The sequence below is a fragment of the Pteropus alecto genome, unplaced genomic scaffold, assembly GCF_000325575.1.
Source record: "Pteropus alecto unplaced genomic scaffold, ASM32557v1 scaffold3, whole genome shotgun sequence".
In the NCBI taxonomy this organism is placed as follows: Eukaryota; Metazoa; Chordata; class Mammalia; order Chiroptera; family Pteropodidae; genus Pteropus; species Pteropus alecto.
Genome location: NW_006442484.1, coordinates 25,928,129 through 25,942,789, shown reverse-complemented (window position 1 = coordinate 25,942,789; position 14,661 = coordinate 25,928,129). Strand labels below are relative to the sequence as shown.

The 14,661-nt window shown below is 36.3% G+C and overlaps 1 protein-coding gene across 3 annotated transcripts in view; it reads right to left on the bottom strand.

The window, feature by feature from the left end:
* LYPD6 (LY6/PLAUR domain containing 6) overlaps positions 1-14,661 on the bottom strand; it is a 110,563-nt gene that overhangs the window by 44,791 nt on the left and 51,111 nt on the right. The gene's annotated exons all lie outside the window — the stretch shown is intronic.

Here is a 14,661-nt window from a genome sequence, read left to right as displayed (position 1 = left end):
TAAAAAGTATAATATTATATTACTTGAGAAGTAGGTTTTATTGATATATTTCTTTGATACAATAAAGGCAAACACCTTGATTTCTCAAAGAATAACATCTTTTGAACAAATGAACAAAAATTTTAAGAAACAGCTTAAACCATAACCTGGCTATTTGAAAGATTTTAATGGATAAAGCTTTTCATTATAAAATTGTAGAAAGTAAACAAGGATTTGGAATATTTGAATAGTGAGCATTTAAAAATATATTAATAAACAATAAATGTCTAGTTCATTAAGTGTTATGCTTTAATAAACTCACTTCAAAATTGTACCACACTCGGATTTCTTCTTCTGAATAGTGGTATAAAACACAAATCAATGTGGGGTAAGAAAACAAAAAGCATAATTTTCTTAGCTGAACATCTGCGCTATCAAATTCCACTAATTATTGTCCTATTTCCAATTATGTAAATTTGTAAAGATACACAAATATAACACCAGCCAGTTCTAGGGAAACTTGGCCATAAATTCTGGGATTACTGAAGACCCATCTATACATTGTGAAGGTACAACTGGCCACCCCATGGCCCCCATCCTTAACTTAGGCACATCTGCACTAACACAGTCTGAAGGGTGCTGTTTCTGTGCTGCAAGCTATGGCATGTGGCTAGAGGCCAGAAGGCCAGAATGAGAGTGAACTAGGCAATTGTTCCAATCCAAATACTTCTTCCTTTTTCCTCCCTACTCCGACACTGAGCCCACAATCGAATTGCAAATCAATTGCCTAGTACTGTTCAGGCAGATATGTGAACTTCACTTTCCTAATGTCCCTGACCAACACTTTAAAACACACAAATTGAAACTGCCTTGTGTCACTGAGTATTGGGAGAATCTTAACTACTGGATTAAAAGGCCAATCAATTGGTAAATTCCCAGGGGAAGCCTTAATGCCAGGGAATAGATTAACTGTTAAGTGATTTCAAGAACAAATGAAAAGTGCAAATCTTAGAGAAATGAGGTGGGAAAGGAGAATAAAATAAGTGGGAGATTAACAACTGAAAGAATATGGGCCATAGAAACTACAGTTTGTAAGCCTGTAACATAGTAGAAAGATGAAAGTCTTCTTTTTTTTCTAATTCCTTTTTTTCTAATCATATTTCCTTTTTCTTCACACATAAGACAATTTGGGTTGGTTTATTCTCTTCATCTACTTTCCTGTATAACATCGTGATAAATAATAATAAATAAATAATATTGTGATAAAATTACAAACTTGACCTCCTCTTTCCCCTACCCAAGTCTCTCCTAAGCACAGGAAGGGTGCCTGGCAAGGATTTTGGGTTCAGGAACCCTGAGAAATGGGGAATGTTGGAGTACCCAGCTGGAGCATTCTAAATATCCTCAATTTGCCTTGTGTGAAGATAAACCAACTGTTGGATGATGCTTAATGATATGTTAATCCTTTGTAAAGTCAGGGGGAAGGGAAAATGTAAGCCATAGTTGGAGTGTAACATTGTTAAAAACAGTAGAAGTGCAGGGGAAATAAAAAATACCAGAAACTTAGCAAAATATTGTTACTGATTGGTCATAAAATTCAGCTCAGGGCATCCTGGCTCAAAAAGCAATATGGAGAGCACGAAGAGTTAATGATTCTGAAAGTAATAAATTTAATTGACATATAATCACAAAGCAAAATTCACCTAGAAATATTTATTCTCTATATTCCATTTTCATTTCCAGCACAAAAGATAGTTTGGATCCTAATATGAGATGACTTTTTATATATAACTTTTTAGCTTAAAAAAGGAGACAAGTGGACAGTTTTTTGGCTCCCAATTACAATAGTGCCCACAATGCAATGTTGAATACTTGTTTCCTTTTAACTAGATAAAAATGTCAGAGAGACCTCTCCTGGACACTGTGCTTATGGTGTTCACAGACCACAGTCCCAAGCCAACTGATCATCAACATTATTTTAAAAAGTAGACTCTTAGAGAAACAGACTCAAGAAGTCTAAGATAGATAGAACCAGAAATTTTGTATTAAAAACATAATAAAACAGAAACCAGCTTCTCTGGAGATTCCAAGGATTTCCAGGTATGAAAACCTTAGAATTAAGTCATTAAAAACAAAAATAAACATCATCTCTAAACAACAGTCCATAAGTAAGTAAATAAATAAATAAATAAATAAAATTAGCTAATAAATCTTTCTAAAATGCTCACCCTTATCAGAGTTAAAGAAAAGCAAATCAAACAATGATTCAAAAACAATATAACTTGTTCACCTATTAAATGGAAAAATGTGTTGATTTGATAATACCTATGGTAATGAGTGTGTAGGTAAAGAAACAATCTCATTGGAAGAAGTAAATTTATCATTTTTGGAAGGTAATTAAGCAGTTACCTAGAAGATCAATTTTTCAAAATATATGTGCTCTTTAATTCAAAAATTATATTTCCAACAATTTATCTAGCAGATATATTTCAAAAGTGTGCCAAGATAATACAGGCAAGAATATTCACAATAACTTAATAGGAGGTAGGTTTATAAACCGAAGTACAACCAAAGGAATAATGTATAGCATTTAAAAAGAAAGATACATACTATATATATTATAAAGGGGAGAGGAAGCAAAATGTTACTATCTAGTGCATTTCTTAGTCAAATGTTTCTATGTCAGTCACTATTGAGTGAGTCAATTTATTTCAAATTATATCCTACCCACACTGCCAACTCACTTACTAGCAAAATGGGTTTGAGAAGGCCTATAATAAAAGGCTCATAGTAAGGTTGTTAAATAAAATAAGCAAATAAAATTCATGGAAAAGAAGGAAAAATTTAAAAGGCCAGGCAAATGTAGTGACTATGATCGAGCAGTCAGGACAGCCCCAAGTTTCCAAAGGAAAAGGCAAAAATGGAGACATGATGGGTGATGTCATCTCGTCCAGGAAAAGATTTCATGCCTGCTTATCAAAGAGGATTTTTTAACCTGGTGCTGAATTCTAAGAGACGTGATTCAAGACTCTTTGAAAACACTTTGATTTGACCCTAAATCAGAATCACCCAGAGGACTTGTTAAAACACAGAGTACCGAGCCCACTCTTAGAGTTTTTGATTGAGTAGGTCTGGGGTTGCCTGAGAATGTGCATTTCTAGTAGGTTCCTATGCTGATGCTGCTGGTTTGGGACCACACTTTGGGACATTGGGATCTTAAATAAACCACTCATTCATTAACCTTTAAAGGTCAACGACTTCATGGGTCATTCTGTTGAAGATGTGGAGATACTCTTCACATAAGCATTTCAGTAATACACTGGGATATAACCCAGTAAAAGCATTTTTGAAGCTACTAAGACCCAAATATGTCTTTCCTATGATCTAATCAAATAATAATGATGGAATTTGAAAACAACCATAGCTATAAATGTACTGCACATGCCTTAGCCCTTCTTAATACAAATGCATTGCACATCAGCTGCGCCTGACAGGGCTGAGACAGGAGCTGATAATGCAAATTCGTGAAACACCGACCCGCATTAATGGTGGCCTCATTTTACCCACACAGGAGGCTGGTCTCCTGCCAACATCCAAAATGCATTACAATTCAATTCCAAAATCAAGACTCAATGACCTTTAGACAATCTGAACTCTTGTTTTTCTCAACTGACATGGGAAATAGAGCATTAACTGTACCAAGAATTAACATAGGACCTTTCTCCTGAATATATAAGAGTTCAAAATACTTTTCAGGTAAACAACCTTTTTTGTCTTCCCAGATCTCTGAGTGGTAAGCTACACCTTTCTCATAGCACCAGAATCCTATGTCTGAAACCACTGTCTCTAACCCCTACTTGGGTCACAGTTGTCAAAGTTAGGTGTTAACTGCACAGCTAAAGGGTGCCATCAATGCTCAAAGAATGACCACTTTACTCCTGATACTCCCAGGGGCCTTCCTGGAGGAGGTGACATAGACAGAGACCTCGCAGATGAACAGGAATCAGCTTGAATGAAGACAAACAGGAATGGTGAAGGATCCTGTGCTAGGCTGCTAGTTGAATATCCAAAATCCTATCACTCCTTTGTTACAAATGGAAGTTCGATTTTATTTGGGTGGGATCTGGCCTGACTCAGAATACACTTCTCAGAACTCCCTAAAGCCCTAGTGAGCATGTGACACATCTCTGGCTAAGAATATGTCGTCCAAGCAACAGTAGGGCTTCTAGGAAAGCCATAGGCTCACATTTGGCTTTTGTTTTTCCTTCTTTGCCCACCCCCTTACCCTTCTTGCTGCCTGAAACATAGATGAGAAGCCCAGAGATACGACTGTCATTTGTGCGAACACGAAGAGTGATAAGATGAAACAAGACTGGTCTCTCGGAGCTGTCACATCTGCCCTAGACTGCCTCTTCCAGTCTTATCGTTTAGAAAAATAAATTCCCATTTAGTTCAGGCCCTGGAGTGAGGATGCATCTAGATGTATGGGAACAGAAACCCACCTCATACGTGTAGACTGCATTATTTATGCATTACTATTTATTTGTTTTGTTTGTTTGCATTTCTGAGGAAGATCCCCAATCTTAGAGCAAATGCTAACATCTAAAAGCAAACTCTGAATCCTTCACTTTTATCAAAACATAAAACTAAGACTGTCCTGACATGTTTTAAAAATGCTGTTATAATTAAGTAGCAAACACTATTAACAACCATGTTACCAGAAAGTTTAAATATATTTAATCAAGAGCTAATAAGATGAGACTACAATGACCAATAACATTTGTAGTTTCCTCCAAAAAAAATTTACATAAATACATAATCCCCAGGCTTCTCATCCTCCAGAAAGAGAACTATGAAGTATCACACACAACACACACACACACGTGCACACACACATGCACACTCATGCACACACACAGCCTTTTGTTGTTTCCTTACACACCATCAGTAGTCTCAAGCATTGATGTTTCTCCTCATTTGCTATATAACAGACTAAGAACTACGGTCAGCAAGAAATCATGCAAAAGTTTTAAAATCTGTTTCTTTGTTACCTCAGTAATAAGGTATCAGGCAGGTACCCCTTGAGGGTAAACAGCAAGAAAAGCTCAGGCAGAGGACGATGCCACTGTGGCTGCCTGCTACAGAGACAGATCACTGAGTGTTCTTTCAGGTATAAAAGCATTAGGCAATTGTGCTGGAACTTCCCTACCAGCTCTACCAGGGCCCCCTTCAGCTAAGGGGAGCTGGGGAAAGCCTGGAGAATTGGATAGGTATGCTCCAATCCTGGCTCTTGCCCTAACCAGCTGTCCTCCTCAGCAAATCATACTGGCTCCTTCACCTATACTAGAAGGGCTTTGACCTGCATCAGTAATTATGAGACTGGGGGTGGGAGTGAGGGTGGTTGGTAGACGAATAAAATTCAACTTGAAAATAAAAAACTGTGGTCCAACAAAGTTTTGCCAATGCTGCATCCTTCTCTAAAAAGGCATACAAATAAAGCAACAACAAAAGCCAAAAGCCCAAAGTAGACATAATGTTCCCAGCCACCCTCCCCTTATTTGTGCTTTTAGGATAAAAGATTCAATTCTGCCTATTTTGGAAGTGTGGGACAATCCTCCAAGTCTTTCAATGTTCCTCTAATGATTTGATCATTTTTTTATTTACATATTTTTCCTCTATGTTTGAAAATTTTTTTCCACTTGATCCTTCGGTCCAGTAGTTCACCCCAATAGTCTTTGTATCCAATAGATTCTCGAGTTTATTTAGGACATGGATCCCTTCAGCCATCTACTGAAATCTATGGACCCTTTCACAAAATAATACTTTTAAATGCATAAAATTAAATCCGTAGGACTACAAAGAAAACCAATTATATTTAAATACCAATATCAAAATACTAAAATACACAAACTCGTGATATAACAATATATATTCTTCTTTATTACAACATTAAATATCAAGCTCTAGTGGTGATACTAATGATTATAATTTCAAGCAGCGATGAGCATAGATGATATTTCCAGATATCTGCAACAATTCTGTTATATAAAAATATTTTTTATTCCTGTTGATGACAAAGTCAGAGTTATTACTAATATCCTGTGGTTTCATTAGAAGATAATGAAAATAAAAATGCACTTTTCCTTCCAAATTAAACATTATATTCTCCTATAATTTAGAAACAAAAAATTTCTATCCTATCCTAACGTAACTACTTGGTTTTATTATAGCCCATTCCCTTTTTCCACTGTTCTGCATAACTGCACACATATGTGATATGTCATTCTGATACAGGCACGAATGTCAATAAAAAGAAAGTCTTCTTCTCACCCTGGTCCCTCAGTCATCCCATTACCCCCTGTCCAGAAGCAATCACTGTTAGCAATTTCTTGGGTATCTTTGCCACCTACTGAATGTTTTCATTTAAAAAGGCATTTTGTTAAAATTATAGAAAACTTTCTTTTGCAATGAAATTACTTTATAGCTTTTTAAAAAAAGAATGATTATCTTTCTCCTCCGTTCATTCTATTTGACCAGCACCCCTTATCTTCTGCTTATTATTCTCTGGTGGCTGGGTCACCTTATCATGGTTTCCATGGCTTACTCATTACTTTATTTACCCTCTGAGTTCAGGTCAAGCTATTGGGACACTCTCAACAGCAACAATTCCATGAACCTGGGGCAGGTCTAGCTGGCCAGCTGTCTGTCCCTTGCTGAGGTCCCCAGGAAAACCACTCAGCACCACCCCAGACTCCTCAGTAGCAAAATAAAGTGTTCTAATGAAAAGAAAGCATCCTCCCTCTAAAATCTCACTGGGAGCACTTTCAGGGCAGCCATAAGACAAAACAAAACCACACACACACACACACACACACACACACACACACACACACACACACACTCACTCTCATTCTCATTCTCTCTCTCTCTCACGGCCACCTTCTGCCACCCCATCATATCATAAAAGACAATATTCCAAAATAGGAAAATTAGAACATTGTAATAAAAAGGGCAAATCTTCCCAAGAAAGGGCAGTTGGCATATCATAGTCATACAAATAATAAGAACGTACAGAGAGAAAGGAACAGATAAAAGAAAGTAAAAAACTAATGAGATAATAGAGGGCAATCTCCCTTCTTACTTGGCAGGCTGTCCATTTCCAAGTTGAGAATGATTATAGAAGACCCATGTCAACGCAAACTCTGGTACTTGCTCAAAATGAGAAAAGCTGTTGTTTTTGTGCTTATTTTGTAATTACTCATCTTACTATAGTTCCTCAATTCTAGTTATTTTTTTTTTTAATACATACAGTCTTCTGGGTTTTCTAAAAGTTATCATCAAGCCAAAGATGAAATTTTATTTTTTATTTTTCAATATTTATCCCTTTCTTTTCTTGTCTTATATTTTCTAGAACCTCCAAAAGTCTGTTAAAAAGTAGTAATTGCTGTCACTTCTGATTTTTGTGAAAAATCTTGAAAGCTTCTAGACAAAAGTAACAAGTTACCTATAAAGGAAAAAGCATTAGACTGGAATAAGACTTCATCTGCATACTACTGAGAGTAAAGAACGGCATTCCCAGAGTTCCGTACCCATACGAAATAACATTCAACCTCAGAGCGAAAGGAAATATTGAAGGTAATTTAATAATAACGATAACAACAACAGTATCATTAATACTTACATAGCACTCTTATTCAGTGCCAGGTCTTATTTTAAGTATTTTACTTATGATAGTTTGTCTATAAAAGTGGCTGCCCTCCCTTACCCTTCATGGCATTCCTCCAACTTACGGTGGAGTCTAGTCTCCCATCTCATAGAATCTGCTAAAGTGCCACTGTACCTGATGTAAGCCAAGACACCATGAAGAGTGTCAGTTTTCTGCCTCTTAGAACCCTAAGTTCCCACATAAGGAATCCAGGCTGCAATGATGGAGAGGGAAGCTACCTAGAAGAGAACTAAGACATGCAAGTGAAAAAGCCATTGTGGACATCGAGCCCAGCTGGACCTTCAGATGACTTCAGCCCCTGCTGCTTTCTTACTTCAGCCACACAAGAACCCCTAACAAGAATTGCCCAGCTATGCCCAACTAACCCACAGAACCATGAGTGATAATAATAAATGATTGTACACTAGTATTTTGTGGTAGTTCATTATATAGCAGTAGATGAATGCTTATACTAACTCATTTAATCATCACAATATTCATGTGAGGTAGCTATGATTAGTATCCCTATTTATAGATAAGGAGACGAGGATCAGAGAAGTTAACTTTCCCAGAGTTATACAGCTAGAAAAAAAATCCTTGATAAATGGAATGATTCGAAAAGAAATAAACCTCAAATGTAAAAAATATTAAGAAAGACTCTAATGCAAAAAAAGTTAATCACAGTAGACTTTAAGATAGAGGAAAAGGCAAAAGAGGAGAAAAAAAAAAAACCAGTCATGAGAAGTGTATCTTGCAAATATATTGTGAAATCTAAATGGCTAATAATACCATGACTGATAATATGTAAATTAAACATTAAAGATTTCTGAAATAAGAGACTAACTGCAAGGGAATAATAATATTCAAGAATGAAAGAAAACCTAGGAACTGGAAAAAAGCAAGGCTGGAGGCAGGAGGGGAAAAAGAAATAAAAGCATTCTCAAGTTCTTGGCATGAATTTCTACAAGATATAAATTAAGAAAACTGACTCAACACAGAAAATTGAATAAATCAATTACTATAGGAGTGGGAAAGTGGTTAAATTGCTACCATTAAAAAAAAAAAGGAGCAGAAACAGATGATTTTACAGTGAATCCCATAGAACTTATAAAGAATAAAAATATGTTATTTAAATTATTCAAGACTATAGAAACATAGAGAAAGCCCCTAAATCTATTTAATAAAAATAGTTTAGCTTTAAAACAAAAACTGATAAAGGTAGTACAATAAAAATACAGAGCAATCCCACTTACAAATATCTGCAAAAAAAATCTAAATAAAATATCAGCAAGTAAAATTCAAAAGTAGATGAAATGAATATTGCCAATGATGGAGTGGAGCTTACTCTAGAAAGGCAGTCTCCACACCAGCAAATCCATTAACATCCTTCATGATAGCAACAAATGTGTGGAAGAAAAGTGGTTGGTTACATCAGTGGACTCTAAAAAAGCATTTGGTAAAATTCTACTGTCATTTTAAATAAAACTCCAAGTAAAATAAAGCAGAAAGAAACCTCTCGAATGTGAAAATATCTGTTTTTTGAAAATCAATTGCAAACATCATTCCAAACAATCAAATGCCAGGAATAAGATGGGATGTCTGCTATTATTGTTATAATTCAACAATGAATTTAAGAAAAAAAAATAGTTAATAAAAATAGAGAAAATGAAGACCTAAAATTTTCCCTTTTCAAGGCTAATATTATGTTTATATATCTAGAAATTCTAACTCCAGTTTAAAATTAAAATCAAATCGGGTGGCTGGAAAAGTTTAGAGCTTTTCTCTACATTTGCAATGAAAAATTTAAAAAATATAATAGCATTATAATAGCATCAAAAAGAAAAAGAAAAAATATATAAATTCGAATTTTTTACTACATTTAATAGATAAGAATTAGAATCCCAAATTTTTAAAGTGGATATACTAAATCTTTAGATAAGATTAAATGTCCAAAAATTGGCAAGAAATTTTTGAAAAAGAATAAGTGGCCATTCCCACTAAATCCATTAGAATCGAAACATGGCATGGAACTAAATAACAGAACAGACCGAAGAGGCTCTCCAGGTCAAGACCAGATGAAGAAAACCAGCCCAGAAATATAAAGTTGGGAAAAATCTAAACTGCCACGTTACAAACTGATGGATAACACTTAGCCCCTGGAGGATGTGGGATGGTACTTGGACATGGGCTAGGAAAAAGACTCCTGCAGGGTAGCAACCTGGCTCTGAAATCACCCAAATCTGGATTGGTATGAAAAGTTCCTTAACATTTCAGCACCTCAGTTTCTCACCAGTGAAATGGGGATAATATCTCTCACAAGGTTGTGATGAGGATTCAACTCAATTAATGAAAAGCCCCTCAGATAAGTCCTGACACAAAGGAGGTGCTCAATAAATTGCCATGAGTTGAGTTTAGGTAGTACTGGTGATGCTCTAAAATTTGACAAGTTTTACCTCATTTTTTGCTCCCCAAATCTCCTCCCCTTTCAGCCATTAAAAATTAAAACTATTTTCATTCCTTTCTCCAAATTCATTCAGAGGCATGATGATTGGAGTATTATTCCTATAAGGTTAAAGAGCAGGGGTTTGGGGCAGTCACACTGTCAGATTCCTGAGCTTTACACCCCCCTGTTGTAGAGCTGGACAGTTACTGGACTACTTATATGTCTTTTCTTTCTCAGCTGAGGTTCACGGAGTGCTTTAAATGAGTTTAGGACTATAAAATGCCAAGTAGGTGCTTCACACAGAGCAAGCATTCAGGAAATGGTTTTTGCCTCCTCCATTTACTGGAAGAATAGCATATGTAGTTGTCACATCAATTGCCCTCAGATCCTCAATCAACAAGTAAAGGAACCCTGGCAGTGAAGGTAGACTGGGCTCAGAGACTACAGGTAGGTTCTCCATCACTCTGCCTCTGGCCAGAGTGACCACAGAGTGGCCTTGCTTGATTTTCTTGGGTCTTTTTCTCCTTGAAACCAGAAAAATACAGTATTTTTTTAGGAGAGGGCATGAATGTGCACATGTTCACAAACACTTCTGGATCAATCAGAAACAGGCTGGGGGTGGGAAACTGCTTCAGCACAAAACTATGAATTTCCCAGAACACACCCTCGTGGTTACCTGATTCTGATTCTGTGGGAGCTATTTTACAACTCTGTAAATTGGGGATAACCGATAGCAATGCAAAATCATTTTTGTCCACAGACAGACATGTAAATCCTATCCTGCCCTGTGGGGGAGGTTCTATCGATTTCCTTTCCCACTATGGAAGCTAAGTTTGCCTCCATTTACACATTCCTCTTGGTATTCCTGATCTGTACGTGCATTCTCCTTTAGAGTGCTCGTGACATCATAGCAATTTCCTCATTAATGAGTTAAATAAAATCTGCCATAGGTTCATTCTATATGTACAAGAGTCATGATTTTACCTTGTTTTAAAAATTATCTTTTATGGGTATTTGTTAAGTAATTACTGTATGCCTAATGCTGTACCAGGTACTAAATAGGTTAGTCCCTGAGCTTAAGGCTTTTACCTCCAGAGCGAACCATCTAAAGTAACTGCTCAAATTTCTCTAGTTTAAGCACATTGACTAGTATTCAATTCTTTCCACTGACACCTCTTTTGTTTTTAAGCTAAATTCCTATGTCACCAGACCAAGAGAGAAAAAAAATACATCTAAACTAAATGATATGTTATTCTATGAACACAAACTCTGAGTAAAAGCCAGCAGTAGCAAACAGAAAATTAGTATGTTTTTTTCTTAAATTCTTTTTTAAAGTTTCCAAGTTTCTTACAGACTTTAAAGAGTAGGCAAAAAAAATATCACTCTCCCACTGATATAGGTGAATAGAATCATTCTCATTTTGCCGATTGATAAACTGAGCCATAGAGAAGATAATATCTTAATGCCTAGAATAAAAAGAGACATTTAAAACTCTAAGTCTCCTGATTTCCAGCTTAAAAGTATTTTAATACAAACATGGACTAACATAACTAGTTTTCTTTACTGCAATTTATTTTCTTCGATTTTCACTTGAAATATTCTGAAATTTCACTTTCGAGTAACATCTTCAGTATTTGAAACGTAGATGTGATTTTGTAGACCATATAACTCTGAAATGTCCATCATCCCTGTAGCGAGCCATATTGAATAGTCTGAGTCACAGACTAGGAACCAAGTGATGCCATACTTGCTACTGCTCATTTATAATCCTAGACCAGCTTTCTAAAATGATGGAAGTTAAACATACTTTAAGAGAAAACACTACAGACTATAAAATGGAAAATATGGATCTTGCCCAAGTTTCCTAAATCCCCGGCCCATTGCCCAGAAGATGGGTATTAACCATTTCTAGTGCATCCTTAAATATCTTAATGGTATACAAAATTCATATTTACCTATGATTTTAAATTCATTTAAAAACCACATTTCTATGTAGCATTTAAAAAGAATGAGAGAGTAATATGGAAAACTTTAAGATTTATTAATTAAATAAAGCAAGAAATTAAGAAAGAGTTTTTATTAATCACACACACACACACAAAACACGGCACGGAAATAAATAACAGAACAGACTGAGGAACCTAGAAATGAACCCCAGTATCATTTCTGGAGTAAACCTCACTTGATCATTGACAATATTCATAGACCAGAAGCTTCTAGATGTCAAAGTGAGTATTGTGATCCGTTGTGGAGAGAACAGCTTATTGATAAATGTCATATTCACAACTGACTATGCATATAGAAAAAAAATAGGTGGGGCTCTGATCCTCCCCATCCTATTCCAAAGTCATTATAGAGAGTGAGCTAGCATTATGCCATCTCAGGTAGGGAAGTGCATGGTGTACTAAGCAAGGAAAGTAAGATTCAGAAGATGTGTTACAAGGATTCCTCTATTTTTGGAATGTCTTGTGCACCATTTAAAATTGTGGATCCTAAGCACATGACTAACACTGCTTTGGAGGATGCCTTTTTGTACAAAACAAAAGTACATACATTTGTAGATGGTTACACAAATGTGGTAAGAAACGTGGAGCTACATAAACTAGGTTGCTGAACACTGGTGGACAGTAGAGAAAGGCAGTCATGGGTGTGAAGGAAGGGAAGGAATTTTTAAAAGTACTCACAATAAATGCAGATTGTATAGCATGATCTAATTTGTGGTGAGTTATTTAAACATACACATACACACATCAGTGTGTGTGTGGAGAGAGACAGAGAGAAACAGAGAGACAGAGAGACCAAGAGAGAGAGAGAGAGATAAAAGGATGGCCATCAAAATATCATTTATGGTTATCACAGGTGCATGAATTTCAAATTATTGTACTTGATATAACCAGGATAAAGATGTTTTATTATCAAAAAAGGGTTCAAAATTATGAAGTACAAATGTATGGATGTACTTTTACAATACATGTTAAATGAATGCCAAGTCAGAGGGTCTTCATATTCTTTTTTGTGAAGTGTAAATAAGGTGGAGAATGAAACCCATAACACTTGCCTGACACATAGACTAATGATCACTACTATTATTATTCTAGAAGTTTAGAAATCACCTGTTGACAACTGTTTGTCTAAAAGGATAACCTCAGGACCTAGTGTAAAGGGAAGTTCACAGAATCACTAATGGCTCTAAAGCCACTTTTACGCAGAGGAAAAACAGTATTGGCTGATTTCCTCAATACAGTTACAGTCAGAAGAGATGACATCATTTTGAATTGAGTTGAAGCAAAAACATTTGCTTCTGACTTTCCAAACAGAAGGTCTCTAGTACTCTTGTCATCTTGATAAAAACGTTGACAGTGTAAGCTAATTACCATACTTTTTTTTTTTTTTTTTCAGGTAGACTGTCAAGCCACCCGATCTGTAAGTGGGCTTTGTGTGATATCTCCCTACTACCAGCATCAGGTCTGGAGAAGCCTTTCCAGTCTCACAGGGTGCCTTGGTATTCAAACCCCACCACAAAGGAAAGCAAATCACCCTGTTACTGCTGAATCTTTAGCGGCCGGCTAAAGATTCTTCAAAGCCACAAGAGCTAATAGATGGTAATAGATTCCAGGAGAATTTAGAAATCCCTGTGGTTAAAATACTTTTTAAAATGTATCCAGTCTTTCTAGCTGGGGAAAGCTAATCTCATCTTCTCTCACGGTACAGTGCAACCCAGATCCCTTAATCTTCCTCAGATTTGTGCATAATACCCTCTGAGTTGAAGTAGTGCTGTATCCAAAAAAGCAGCTCCCTAACACACCTCTGGGTCTGCAGCCTACCAGCTGCCCGCACAGTGAGAGCAGGACCATGCTCACAAGGTTCAACTCCTTCCTGGTGAAGCTGCCCTGCCGACCCTCTCTCCTCTAGGCCCAGTAACTCCGTGGGCCTTAATTCTTGATAACCTGGTTATTTAGCACCTTCTAATATCCTGACAGAGCCAAGATGAGGCTATTTATTTTTAAAATGTATGTTTCTGTAGTTGTGAGGAAGAGATACACTTATCTTTACACAGTAAAGACTTCTGAATTCATCTGCTCACCATAATCATTTATGTCCAGACTGACTTCATTAGCCTTGCTGCTGAAAATGCTACAAAAACAAGAATGGGTTTTAAATGGAAACTCTTCAAGCTAAATCAGCCCTCAAAATATCTCTTTACAAGTAACACTGAAAGGCTGTAGACGCATAATGTATTCAGAACTCTGATTATAATTACCATGAAAAAGGGCTTTTATAGTTATCACTGAATCATCCTAACTTTGGAATTAAGAAAGGACTTATGTCCTTTACCTGAATTAGGTAAGTATATCGAAAGAACACAGACCATACACTTTTTATCATGCACCTGAGCCACTGTGCAAGGATTATTCTTTCTAGTGGGGCCCTACATGAAGCAATATCCTTTCATTTGACAGAGAATTTTCCCTGGGGATCAAATTTGGACCTAAAGGATGTCAAAAGAATAAGTATTCAGTACCTTTGTATATGC